A 12,762-nucleotide genomic window follows, 5' to 3' on the forward strand; every position below is an offset into this window, starting at 1 on the left:
TGACCGGGTGAGTGTGGCCAGGTGGTCATGTAACATCGCTTCTTTGCCCTAATGATAGTTTGCTGCAACAGTCGTAAGTGTTCAAAATGGTCATAAGTCACTTTTTTCAATGCCATTGTAACTGTTGTAAATCAAAGATTACCTGTACAAAAATACAAAATGCTTCTTGCTTGCAAAAAGCTGCCCTAAATACCAGTCATTAGGTTAGAAATACCTGCGAACTGGAGTTACAAATCAGGCAGGGTGCCAGAGCACTTTGAGGAATTAAAATAGTTAAAATGCAATGATAACTATCAGCAGCCAGCTCTTGCTCATAAAGTGAAACCCTTTAGCAAGGAGGCCATTTAAGCTTTCCAGAATTACCCTTCCCCTTTAAGAAAGTCAAGCAAAAAAACCCCCCAAAACCTCCAAGAAGCTCCGGAACCGGAAGCGACAGTAAGTCTAGGTGTACTGCCAAGAATGTAATAAGGGTTAACAGAGAGGCTGTTTCTGTAAGCAGGGCAATAAAGATTAGGCTATGAAACATCACTAGAAAGTTGTAATTACTTACAGGATTAATCCTGTAAAGTGGAAAAAAACAAAATATTTCTTCTAACAACCGGTTCTCTGAACTGCTTAACTACTTAACAAGGTTATCCGAACTGCTAAATTACTTAACCGGTTCTAATGAACCGGTAGAATCCCACCACTGATAATATCCATAAATGAATATAATATGAAGTTATCAATGGCATAGAATGAAGCACTTTTAAAAATGAAAAAAATGGAATAAGAAAGATTGGCAAAGGCTAAAACTGTTCAGTTTAGGGTTTACTTACAAAATGCTTAGGAGTAAGTATGAATGTAAGCATACTTTTTAAAGCAGCTATGTTGTTTTGATAGGGAAAGTTTGCCACATATCCAATTCCCCCCCCCCAAATGCTATTAATGTTCCATGAAATGTTACATCAAACATCCCAAACCTGGTATCCTTCAGATGCATTAGAAATTTAGTTCACAGAATTTATTTGTTAAATTTATCTTGCGGTGGAAAATTTATCTTGCCCTCACCATCAAGCATAGTGTCTGGTATTTTCAAACATCACTGCCAAAATTTCGGGGGGATATTAAATCAGAGAACAGTGTTTTCGGCCCCATGTGTAAGTTTTCAACACTTGGTTTTATTTGTTTTGAGTTCTCTCTGTCAATACAGGAAAGATTCCCAAGGCAAAACAACATTAAATACATTTTCTGTACAGCTGATCTAAAATTCTGAGGGCCATTCATTGGTATGATTTGATGTTATTACATCTTTTTTGAAGTAGTAATCTAATACATATTTGTTTACCAAATTAGCTTGCTACTGCAATCACAAGACTCTTGGCAACTAATGAGGTATGAAAATACAATTAATATAAAAAAGTAAAGCCCAAAGAAAGTAAGTGAAATCTGGCCTCAGAAGCTTTGTCTTTAGTCCTTTTTGAAAAGACAGACTGTTGGAGGCAAATAGATCTTCAGCGGGAGGTCATCCAGAGGACCAGAAACATCAGCAACAACAGCTTCGGAGTTTGCTTCCTCCCAGCGCACCTCTCTCCTGAGAGACAAATTGGTGATAAGTTAACAAGATGGCCTTACCCAAAAGGTAATTTGCCCTTTGGAAAAAGTCCACTAGATGATTTGCTGATGCAGTAAGAAAGGAGAAGTAAGATAGTCCTCAGTGAATGATCATTTGCTACAACGACTGTTTGAAATTATGATGGCCCTGAACAAGGAGATCAGAGGTGGTATTCAGATTTGTACTGGTTCGGGTTAACCGGTAGCGGCGACTGCAAGTGGGCCCACCCACTTGCCCGGACATAACACTGTCCTATTTAGCCACGTTTTCAAGGCCAGGTGCATGCATGGAATGTATGTGCGCGAGCAAACCGCATGCACGGAAGGCCGGGCGCATGAGGGAAGCCCAGGTGCGCGGCGAACCGGTAGAAGAAAATGTGGAACCCACCGCTGAAGGAGACTTATAGCCGATCTTCCAAGTTGTGGCTGTTGCAGTGTCTGCAGTCATGTGACTGTGATTTGAGTGCTTGGCAATTGGCTCGTAGTTATGATAGTCGTAGTATCCCATGGTTAAGTGATCATCATTTAGGCCAGTAAGCAAATTCCATGGGGAAACTAACAAGAAGTTGCAAATTGTTGACCATATGACATCTTGCTTAAAGACCATAACTAGAATTGCCATTTGTAAATTGGTGTGATTTGTGATGTGACACTTGGTGACCTGTTGCTTAAAGAGGGAGTTTTTGTCTCCTATTAGCAGTGTTAACTGTATTTATATTTCGTCTTTGTTGTCACTACAGAGTAGGGATGAGTTTGGCCACGTGTTTGTGCTCTGTCAAATTCATAGTGTAGTTCACAGGTGTTCAGTGTAGTAAATTTAGTGAAATATAATAATGCAACATAATATATTGACAAGTAAATTATGCTCCAAAAAAAGTAGAATTTCATTGTTTAAAGGAACTTAGGTTATGGGAAATTGGTAACAGAATTATTTTGAGAAATTGGACAATCACATTTATTTATTTATTTATTTATTTATTTATTTATTTATTTATTTATTTATTTATTTAATTTCTATACCACCCTTCTCCCGAAGGACTCAGGGCGGTGAACAGATTAAGATTTCATATACATATTATACACACACACACACACACACACACACACACACACACACACACATATTTATATTTATATTTATATTTATATTTATATTTATATTTATATTTATATTTATATTTATATTTATATTTATATTTATATTTATATTTATATTTATATTTATATAAACAGTAAATAATAAATTGAGTCAACTTGGTGTATCTGCTAAGATCTTGGCATAGAATTTAGATGTTTATGCTAGCCCTGCTTGTTGAAACAGAAAGGTCTTCAGGGCACGTCGGAAAGTGCGAAGATCTAGGATTATTCGTATTCCAGGGGGTATTTTGTTCCAAAGAGTAGGTGCCCCCACAGAGAAGGCTCTCTCCCTTGGAACTACTAGACGACATTGTTTTAATGATGGTACTATGAGTAGGCCTACTCTGTGAGAGCGTATTGGTTGGTGGGAGGTTATCGGTTGCAGCAGGTGGTCTCGTAAGTACTCAGGTCCTAAGCCATGGAGCACTTTAAAGGTAAGAACCAACACCTTGAAGCGCACTCGGAAGGCCACCGGAAGCCAGTGTAGCTCGCGTAGAAGAGGTGTTACATGTGAGCTAATAATGTTACATTATAATAATAATGTTACATTATTCCAGACATTAAGGATTAAATTCAATAAATGTGTAATTTATTCATTTTTGGAAAGAAAATTTTTTAAAACTAAAAAAAAAAGGATGCAATATGTTTCCCTTTGGCGCAAGAATAGAGGATTTTTTCCTTAATTGGAAAATGTTGTATTCTGTTTAATACTTGATAGACAGATGATATGCCTCAGTGGTCCATAATCCTTTCTTTTGTTTACTATTGTTTGTTATTAATTCTGTTTTTCTGTTTTTTATTTTTGTGTGCAGGTTTTGTGTTTTTTCTTCTTAGTCTACTTTTCGTAGTTCTGCATTTTTTAAAGAACTTTTCATCAAAGAAATAAAACTCCTTGAAAATTGAAATGTACTTTCAAGCCTTTCCTTCAAAAACGTAACAGAATTTGTGGAAGATAGAAGATACCAATACTAATAACATTTAGGCTTATACACTGACCCATAGTGTTTATAGCATTCTCTAGATGGCTTATAATGTTGAAGCATTATTTGCATATTGCCCCCAACAATCTAGGTCCTCATTTTACTGACCATGGAAGGATGAGTCAGCTGTCAGGATCAAACTCCAGGCTACATGCCTGCAATACTGTATTCTAACTACTGCGCCATCAAGGCTGTTTGCACTTATGAGATTCTTCCAAATGGAAGGGCCTTTCCCATTTTTAAAGTAGAACGTCAAACAAATGAGAATTCGGGATCTTCTGTTTCTATGAGTACTTCCTGGAGATATGACTGTCCTTTTCCTTGCATTGAGGTGTACAGTGTTTCAGGACATAGTTTTTCAGGAATCATACCTGCCACCAATTATTCTGGGGTTCAGATGAAACAAAAACCCCAATGGGGCAAGTCAGGAAAGGTTGGTGCATGCCGCCCCCACTTGCCCTTCCTCCAGCAGCTGCCGGAACAGAGTGCCACAGCAACCCACCTATTCCATGACCTTCCCAGTCCTAAGCTACCTGTTAAGTAACAGGCATGTTTTTATTGAAATGTTATACATGCATTAGGGACGCGGTGGTTCAGTGGCTAAGATGCTGAGCTTGTCGATTGAAAGGTCAACAGTTCAGCGGTTCAAATCCCTAGTGCCGTGTAATAGGGTGAGCTCCCGTTAACTTGTCCCAGCTTCTGCCAACCTAGCAGTTTGAAAGCACGTAAAAAATGCAAGTAGAAAAATAGGGATCACTTTGGTGGAAAGGTAACAGCGTTCTTTGCGCCTTTGGCACTTAGTCATGCTGGCCACATGACCACGGAGATGTCTTTGGACAGCGCTGGCTCTTTGGCTTTGAAACGGAGATGAGCACTGCCCCCTAGAGTCAAGAACGACTAGCACATATGTGCGAGGGGAACCTTTACCTTTACCTTACTTATACATGCATAGTATCCAATCATGTGTCATAATTATGGACTAATACCCCTCCCCCACAGTATTTATCAAGTCCAAATATTCAAACTTTAGTGAGAATTAAAGGGTGTGTTGCATTTTTGCAGCCTTGCAAATTGATCAGCAAAGCACAGAAAATGTTGTCATTGTGTTTGAGGAACTCGGTTTGGAGCCTCAGACTGAACTGCTCCACCTATTTCCTTTTGAGGTTTTGCTGCAGTAAATAATGTCAGTGAAATAACAGATGTGGGGAGTTCACAATATGATGAAGTCCATTATCTGATAATACCTGCTGTGTATGTATCTCTTTAACCTTCTAGGAAATGCAGATTTTAATTTAGTTAACAATATTCTTGTCTTAAACTGTCCTGCCTTTTTCTTTTTAAGTACGTAGGGTAACATGAGATGAGATCTTCAGTATATAGCCATTATTTTGAAAACCTATAATTTTGAACTCTATGTAATGCAAGCTGGAAAGAGTTGGCATGTCTTATGGGAGCCTTTTCTGCATAGTTTACTAACAATTGAGAACAGTTAATTTTGTAATTTGCAAAACTGCTGTCTAGTTGACCCTTTGGAGAAGACCCAAACAACCAGGAAAATCTACCAGCATACATTAATTCTAGGCAAATGCGAATCAGATTGTGAGTAATGCTTGGAGACCATCTGCCCATATCTTAATTTTTACTGTATTATCATGGTTTGTAAACACTAAATCTACTAGGAAAAATGAGAAGGTCATTTGTAGCTTTTTGAAAATCTTTGAGCAAAACTTCAGCAGTGTATTTGTAATTCTGTTCTTGTGAATTGGGATGCAGTGTTGAGAAGACGTAGCTGATATCGGATTGATGTAACTAAACTTGAGTATTATGGTCAATTGTTTCGGCTTTACTAGTAATCGGGATGATCTGGACACAGCTGCTCTCTGTGTGTTCAGGAGCAATATTCAGTCAGATTTCCTGACCGTGTGGAAAGTAGCTGCATATGCATTGGGTTTTCATTTGGGAAAAGTAAGGAAGATCAGAGAATATTATTTGACGTCCTTATTTCTGGGGAATTAAACTCCTTAGTAATATTTGCTGGAAAGTCTGCTTTTATGCACCAGCTATTTCATGCATAATAACTGGAAATGGCTGAGTAAACAGCATGCTCACTCCTGAAGCCAGTTTAACAAAGCACAGTCTCTGGTTGGTACAAAGAGTGCATCAGAGTAGTAAGACATATTGTGATGTAAAGTGGCCATTCGCTCAGCAGAGACTGGTTTCCTGTTCTATGTTACAACACAAAAGTACCAACCACATTTTAGCCTAATCTAGCAGAATGCACAAACTCGGTCTCTTTTTGTCACATAGGACTCACTCCTGCAAATAAACATTGTAGATAGATGAAAATTCCTGTTTTCTTAGTGCTTCTACTTTATATATATATTTTAAAAAATTAAAATATATTACCTATTTCTAAATGTAACGTGACTGTATTAAATTTGATTTTCTCCAAATACTTTCCTGTTGTGTAGGGCATCTAATCTGCTGAGTTAGGAGTGGTCCTTGATATTTAAAGAATGCACATACAATAATCCTACTCTTGATTACGTTATCTTGAAGCATATTATTTTTTTTTTCTCTGCATACTGGAATATGTAGCTCTGCATGTGTCTGTATTCCAGTTGTAGGAATTCGTGTAATATACAGTGTAATTTAGATAGCATTCTTAGGGTTTTAAATTTAATTATGCAATTTAACAATGCTGATTTTGCTTGCTCCTGCAGAATGACATCTGTATAATTTGTGTGTACGCTGATGTGTCTCTGTAGTTTAACTGACGTAATTATGTGATGGTTGGTGGAACGGCTAAAGCAGTGTTGTTTTGTAAACTATCCTTACAGTTCTGACAAATATTAATTTTGTCGAACTTGAAAACAGCTTTTAAATTTCTTGAGGAGAAAGAGAATCAAATACCAGTAATTATTATTTCAGGATATACTCCAAGCAGTTATTTCTCTGATTTTTCATTTTTTAAAAAGACATTTCTATTCTTCATTTGTAAATGAACAAACGTAATACAATAGTGTGAAACTCATTCGTCATTCATGTCTTTTCTGTCTTAAGAATTAAGAATTAATTTCTAAAATAGCCTACCTTTTGATTAAGAGGAAAAAGGACATTCATTGAATATAAAACAATATCAATTATAATTAATTTTAAACTACTTCATCTAGTCCATACACTTGTCCTGAAGTAGACAACTTATTTAACTCATTTAGGTTTTGGTTTAATTTATTTTGATTTATATCTTGCTTGACAACAGTGTACGAGACATTAAAATAGGCATACAAGTTTAGAAGAAACATACAAGAAATTAGAAGAAAGGGAAAAACACTAGACTGAACCAAAAAAGGGATTGGGGGTTGAGGATGAGGGAATAGTCAAAGGAATTTTAAAAATAAATAGTGTCATTAAAGCAAGATATGAGAGATAAAAGCCTAAGAACTGTTTTTAAGTGACTTGTCTAGTTGTAAAAATATCATGAAGATAGGCATCATACAAATATTCCTGAGAACAAATCCCTGTAGGAGTGACATCATCATTGAAGAGGCCTTTTCTCTGAAGCTGTTATCTGCACCTCTAATAGAAGAAAGTTTGCTAAAATGCATTTGTAAATCAAAATGAGATTGGGGGGGGGGGGGCTTCTGTAAATTTTTTTTTAAAAAAAGATGCAGCTGCTTTAATGAATAGAGCGGGGCTGTGCTTACTTAACGATTCAAAGCACTTCTTAATCATTTTCAAACTGTGCGGAGCCTTGGTAGCTAAGTGTAGCAACTGTCCCTGCTTGTTTATTCCTTCCAACCAAATGTAAAATGGCTTTGTGCTTCACTTTGCTTAGCGTTAGCAGCAAGGGTGAATTGTAGCCAATGGGTTGTTTCTGTCCAGACAGGCGAGTGCCTTAAGGCAGGAATTATCCTTAGGAGAAGAGCAACCAGAGTTTCCTTGAAAATAACTGATGTTAAACACATGGGAGGAGTTCCACTTTGATCAGCGGTATTCCCTGTCAGGAATAATCAATCAGAAAAATTTAAGCAGTGTGCATTGCATTGGCATACATATTCCTTTCTAATAATGACTGCATGTGAATGCAGCTATAGTGTCAGGGCTTCCCGCCTCAGAATGGGACAACTTGTCACAGCCAACTCACCATGGCCAACTCACCACGGGACAAATCCAGTGGTGGGATTCACCGGTTGTAACAGCCGGTTCGCGGCGCTCGCTTCGCTCACCCGCATGCCAAACATGCGCTTCCACGCATGCTCAGTACGATCGAAAATTGCCTTCTACTGAATCCAGACTGAGTAAAACAGCTGAGGCGCGGCAATCAGCTCTGCTGTGCCTATCACCTGGGCTTAAAACAAAAGAAATATAGGTAGGTTATAGCGCAGGGGAGGGCGGGCCCATCTGATTGCCGGAGCGAACCGGTTAGTTCTCAGCTGATTGTCGGAAGTACCGGTACGCCCGAACCAGTCAGAACCGGCTGAATCCCACCCCTGGACAAATTGCCATGGCCAACTCGCTATGGGAAAATTCAACAATTTAATTTTCTTTAATAATTAAATTTTTTTTTAATTTTGTCATTGACCTTTTATTTTGACCCTTCTTTGGCATCCTTTCATTAATGATTCTATTTGACTATTTCCCTCGATATTAGTGTAACTCTTGTCCCGTGGCGAGTTGTCCTCCAGCGAATTGACCGTGGTGAGTTGGCTGAGCAAGTTGGCCATGGCGAGTTGGGCAAGGTGAGTTGTAATAGACCCTTCCCGCCTCTATTGAAATGTGTTCCCACACCTGTTTTCTGATTTAGTACAAAGAAGGTAGGTAGATTTGCTCTGTGCTCAGTCCTGTGGTTTTGCTTGGCCTTATTAAACGTGGGCAAAAGCTTCCACTGACAGTTGTAATAAATGTAACTGGCATTGAGAACTGTAAACAGAAGAATTTCAGCTGCTTTGGTCATTTGTAAATCATCTTCTTGTCCACAGCCTGAATACTGCAGCTGTTAACTTAGGTTTCTCTGTAACAGATTTAATGAGACACTTCCTTTTGTTCTAACAGATAAGCGTCTATTTCGCAACTAACAAGTTAGCTTCACAGTGTTTGTGGCTCTGCAGTGTTGACCACAACTTCCTTGCATCTCTTCAGATGCTATATAATTTGGACATGCGTTTCCTAGGCTATATGTGTATCTTCAATGAAAGTTTCTGCTAAGTTTGTTTTGTTTGCGCTATTATCTGCAGCCGATACAAGAAAGGCCTTAAATTTGAATATCATATATGTTGCATTTCTTTCTTTTCTGTTTAGTCACTTTGCTACTGGAAAAACAACCAGAAATGTTTTAACAATAAAACAAGTGGAGAACCTGTGAGCCTCCAGAGCAAGGGTGGGCAATTCTGGCTACTTTATGACCTGTGGACTACAACTCCCAGAATTCTTGAGCTAGCTATGCTCAGGAATTCTGGGAATTGAAGTCCACAGATAGTACAGGAACCATAGATGCCCACCCCTGCTCCAGAGGTTGCTGAAGTAGCTGCTTAGTAGCATTTCCCACTTGCCTTGCAAACTGGGATTACTGGGAGTTATAGTTCAGCAATCTCAGGAGAAATGGATTCCACTTGTAGCATTTTAAAGAGATGCCACAATCAAATTCTATTTCAGTGTGTAGTGAAATAAATATAGTTGTGTCCTACTTTCTATCTATTGCTGTCCTTATGTTGGTAGTGTACTGAAAGATTACACATAAATATAGTAAATAAATGAAACGATAGCTAGAGGAGAGAATGTATTTGATCTCACACAGATTTAGTCTCTCTTAACTCTAATAAAGTTGGTTATCAATAAGGCAGTCTAGTTTTACATTCATTGTATGACAGGATGGAATGGAAGCTTACTGGGTGTCTTTGAACAAGCCATACTCATTTCAACTTACGTAACAGGCTTGTTACTCTGGAGAAAAAAATATAGGAGGAACTAATGTGTATACCACCTTGAACGTCTGTAGAAAACGATATGAAACTAATGAAAAGTAGCATGAAAAGCATGAAAAGTAGAAATAACAAGCATGAAATATCTGGACAGATACTTTAACTGCTGGTGTCACAACCATATGGTCCATAAATAGTGATCACTTCTGCCCATCCTGACTTTGAGGCTGCTATCTAATTTAGAGGTCTTCAAACTTGGCGGCTTTAAGACTTGTGGACTTCAACTCCCATAATTCTATGGGATAGCTCCCATAAGCTATGCTTGCTGGGGAATTCTGGGAGTTGAAGTCCACAACTCTTTAAGCTGCCAAGTTTGGGGACTCCTGATCTAATACTTTTTTTTGGGTAAAGTATAGAAGGCATGGATTAGGTCACCAATTGTAGTTGTACAATATCTGCAACTTTTCCTGCTAATGGGATGAACAATTTTGACAGCTTACTCTAAAAGGGAATCGGATAGTGAATATATGTGTTTTATGTTGACTGAGAAAATTTTGGCAAGACTGATGATCAATTTCTTTGTATATATGCTGTACAATGATAATAAATGCTATACTCTGCGAACGAGGTAGAAGTCTAAACAGTCCTCTGAAGGAAACTGTAAAATCCCCATTAGTTGTATAGAAGGGGTATCAAACTCGATTTCATTGAGGGCCACATCAGGGTTGTGTTTGACCTCGGGGGGGGGGCTGGAGTGGGCGTGGCCAGTTTACTGTCACTCGTGTCGGGGTACCTGTGGTGGCCCGAGCCATCTGTCAGAGAAAACAGGCTCCCGAGCTCTATTTTCCGCTGCAAGGGCCTCCTGCAACCCTTTGCCAGTGAAAACAGAGCATGGGAGGGCTGCACGCGGCCTTCCCGAGTTTCGTTTTTGTTGGCAGAGACACAGTGGGCCAGTCACTCGCTGTTTCCAGGGTGGCCCTGCGGCCTAGATCTAAGTATTCCGTGGGCCAAATCCGGCCCCCTGGCCTTGGGTTTGACACCCCTGTTGTATAGGGTAGCACAATCAGTGACAGTGACTAGCTCCATTTTGTTTCTGTGAATAAGATCTTGGAGCAGAAAACTGTACTTTATGATTCCCGACTGAAAGCCAGTTGGATGTATCTATAGAGTTTTGAGATCGACAATGCAGAAATCTGCATGGCTGCTATATAGCAGCAAAGAGTTAAAAAGTGTGTGTCTCTTATCTGTCTCTTTGCAGATCACCTGAGTTTTGGCAGACTGGATGTGGTAGTTTTATTATTTGTATTAAATGTAACTGGGGCAGCTGAATGGGTGCACCTATTCACATTAGAAACTCCTGTGAATTTGCAAAGTGGTTCAAATAATGCTGTCTCCCAAGTTGAACAGGTGTATCACCATGGGAATAAAATCATTGTTTAAAATAAGTTGGTTCTTTGTGTTATTGAAAGTATCCCTCCAGGAGCTTTTATGTCTTCATTTTGCTTTGTATTACTTTGGAGAATAGGGACTCAACCCAACTGTTGTTTGGAAGTCTTATTTTCTCTGTGAAGAAATTCAGTGTAAGAAGTGTAGGGCCAGTGGTGAAATTCAGTTTTTCTTACTACTGGTTCTGTGGGCGTGGCTTGGTGTGGCTTGGGTGGGTGTGGCAAGAGAAGGATACTGCAAAATTCCCATACCCTCCCCACTTCAGGGGAAAGATACTACAAAATCCCCTTTCCCTCCCCACTCCTGGGAGAAGGATATTGCAAAATCTCCATTCCCACCCCACTCTGGGGCCAGCCATAGGTGGTATTTGCTGGTTCTCCGAACTACTCAAAATTTCCGCTACTGGTTCTCCAGAACCTGTCAGAACCTGCTGAATTTCACCCCGGTTAGTGCCCTTGGATATTGCATTCAAGTCTTCTTAATCCTTAGCACAACCAATATGGTTTTTTAAAAAATGGGAAGGATGAAGGAATCTGAACGTTATATTTTATTTATTATGTGGACTATTCTTTGTTTTATTTGCAGAAGCCACTCAGAGTCACATTCAAATGAGTTGGGCAGCTATGTAAATTCCATTTATTTTTAAAAGCTCTTTAGTCCAAGACTAAATTCCCATACTCTACCGCAGACCTGGGTATGTTATGACTCCCAGGCCACATTCGTTCATTTGACTGTCCCTGTCTGACCTGTGTGAAGTCAACAGGAAATTGGGAATCAAATGTAAATAGCTGTATGGCATGCATACAATATAACTGCATTGCTTTTATTTTGAAGGCAACTCCTTTTTTCAGTTTACACATGTACATGCATGTGTTATGTGCCTATGCACCTTTACAAACTTATTCATTCGGTTTTCCACAACAATACCGGTTTCTCATAGGAAAATTAATTGCCCACCCCTGGTCTACCAGATTCCCTTAAAGTCTTATTGAAGCCTTTTATTTCTGTAGTATCCATAATTGATTATCTCTACAGGTAACTGACAATGTTTATTGAATCTTCCCCTTTCCTCTCTTTGATTTGGCTCAATTCGCACATCAAACCAAACCAGTTTCTTCTCAACAGGCACAATAGGTAAACATTAACATCATCAATATTACTAAGTATTCTAGAAGCTGAATTCCACAGATTTGGAAGGCACCAATATTTGGAAGTTTGTGCTAAGGTATAATTTACATTTCTTGTCTAGTGTAATGTGTGAATTCATCCACTGGTTTGTAAGCCATAGTTTAAGACTTGATGTGAAGACTAATCACAGCCCAACCCCCCCCCCCCCCCCCCCGGTTTTTCTAATCGTCCTTCCTCTTGCCAGATTGATGAAGCTGACACTTCAGTGGCTCAGCCTCCTACTGAACCTGGTGAATTGGGAATTTGATTCTTATTATCATTCCAGAAAACAGCCTTTTTCTAAACCTGAACTTCTCTCTATGGCTACTTAATTCTCTGCAATAAATCTGCTTCCTTAATCATCCCAATCTTACGTGGAATAGGGGGCCAGGACATGTTGCCGGAACAAAGCATTGGCATTTGCTGTGTGGAGCTGATTTTGGTTGACCAGTGATGGAGGAACTTATTTATTTCAGACATATAACCAGAGAATAGGAAAATTGGGAAGGAAACTGTGC

General features: G+C 39.0%; 1 protein-coding gene across 4 annotated transcripts in view; it reads left to right on the plus strand.

Annotated features, from left to right (window-relative positions):
- The window catches only part of TBL1XR1 (TBL1X/Y related 1), a 243,633-nt gene that overhangs the window by 51,995 nt on the left and 178,876 nt on the right, over nucleotides 1-12,762 (plus strand). The gene's annotated exons all lie outside the window — the stretch shown is intronic.

Source organism: Pituophis catenifer, unplaced genomic scaffold (assembly GCF_029215685.1).
Source record: "Pituophis catenifer annectens isolate HBS135680 unplaced genomic scaffold, rPitCat1.0.hap2 SCAF_6, whole genome shotgun sequence".
Taxonomy (NCBI): domain Eukaryota; kingdom Metazoa; phylum Chordata; class Lepidosauria; order Squamata; family Colubridae; genus Pituophis; species Pituophis catenifer.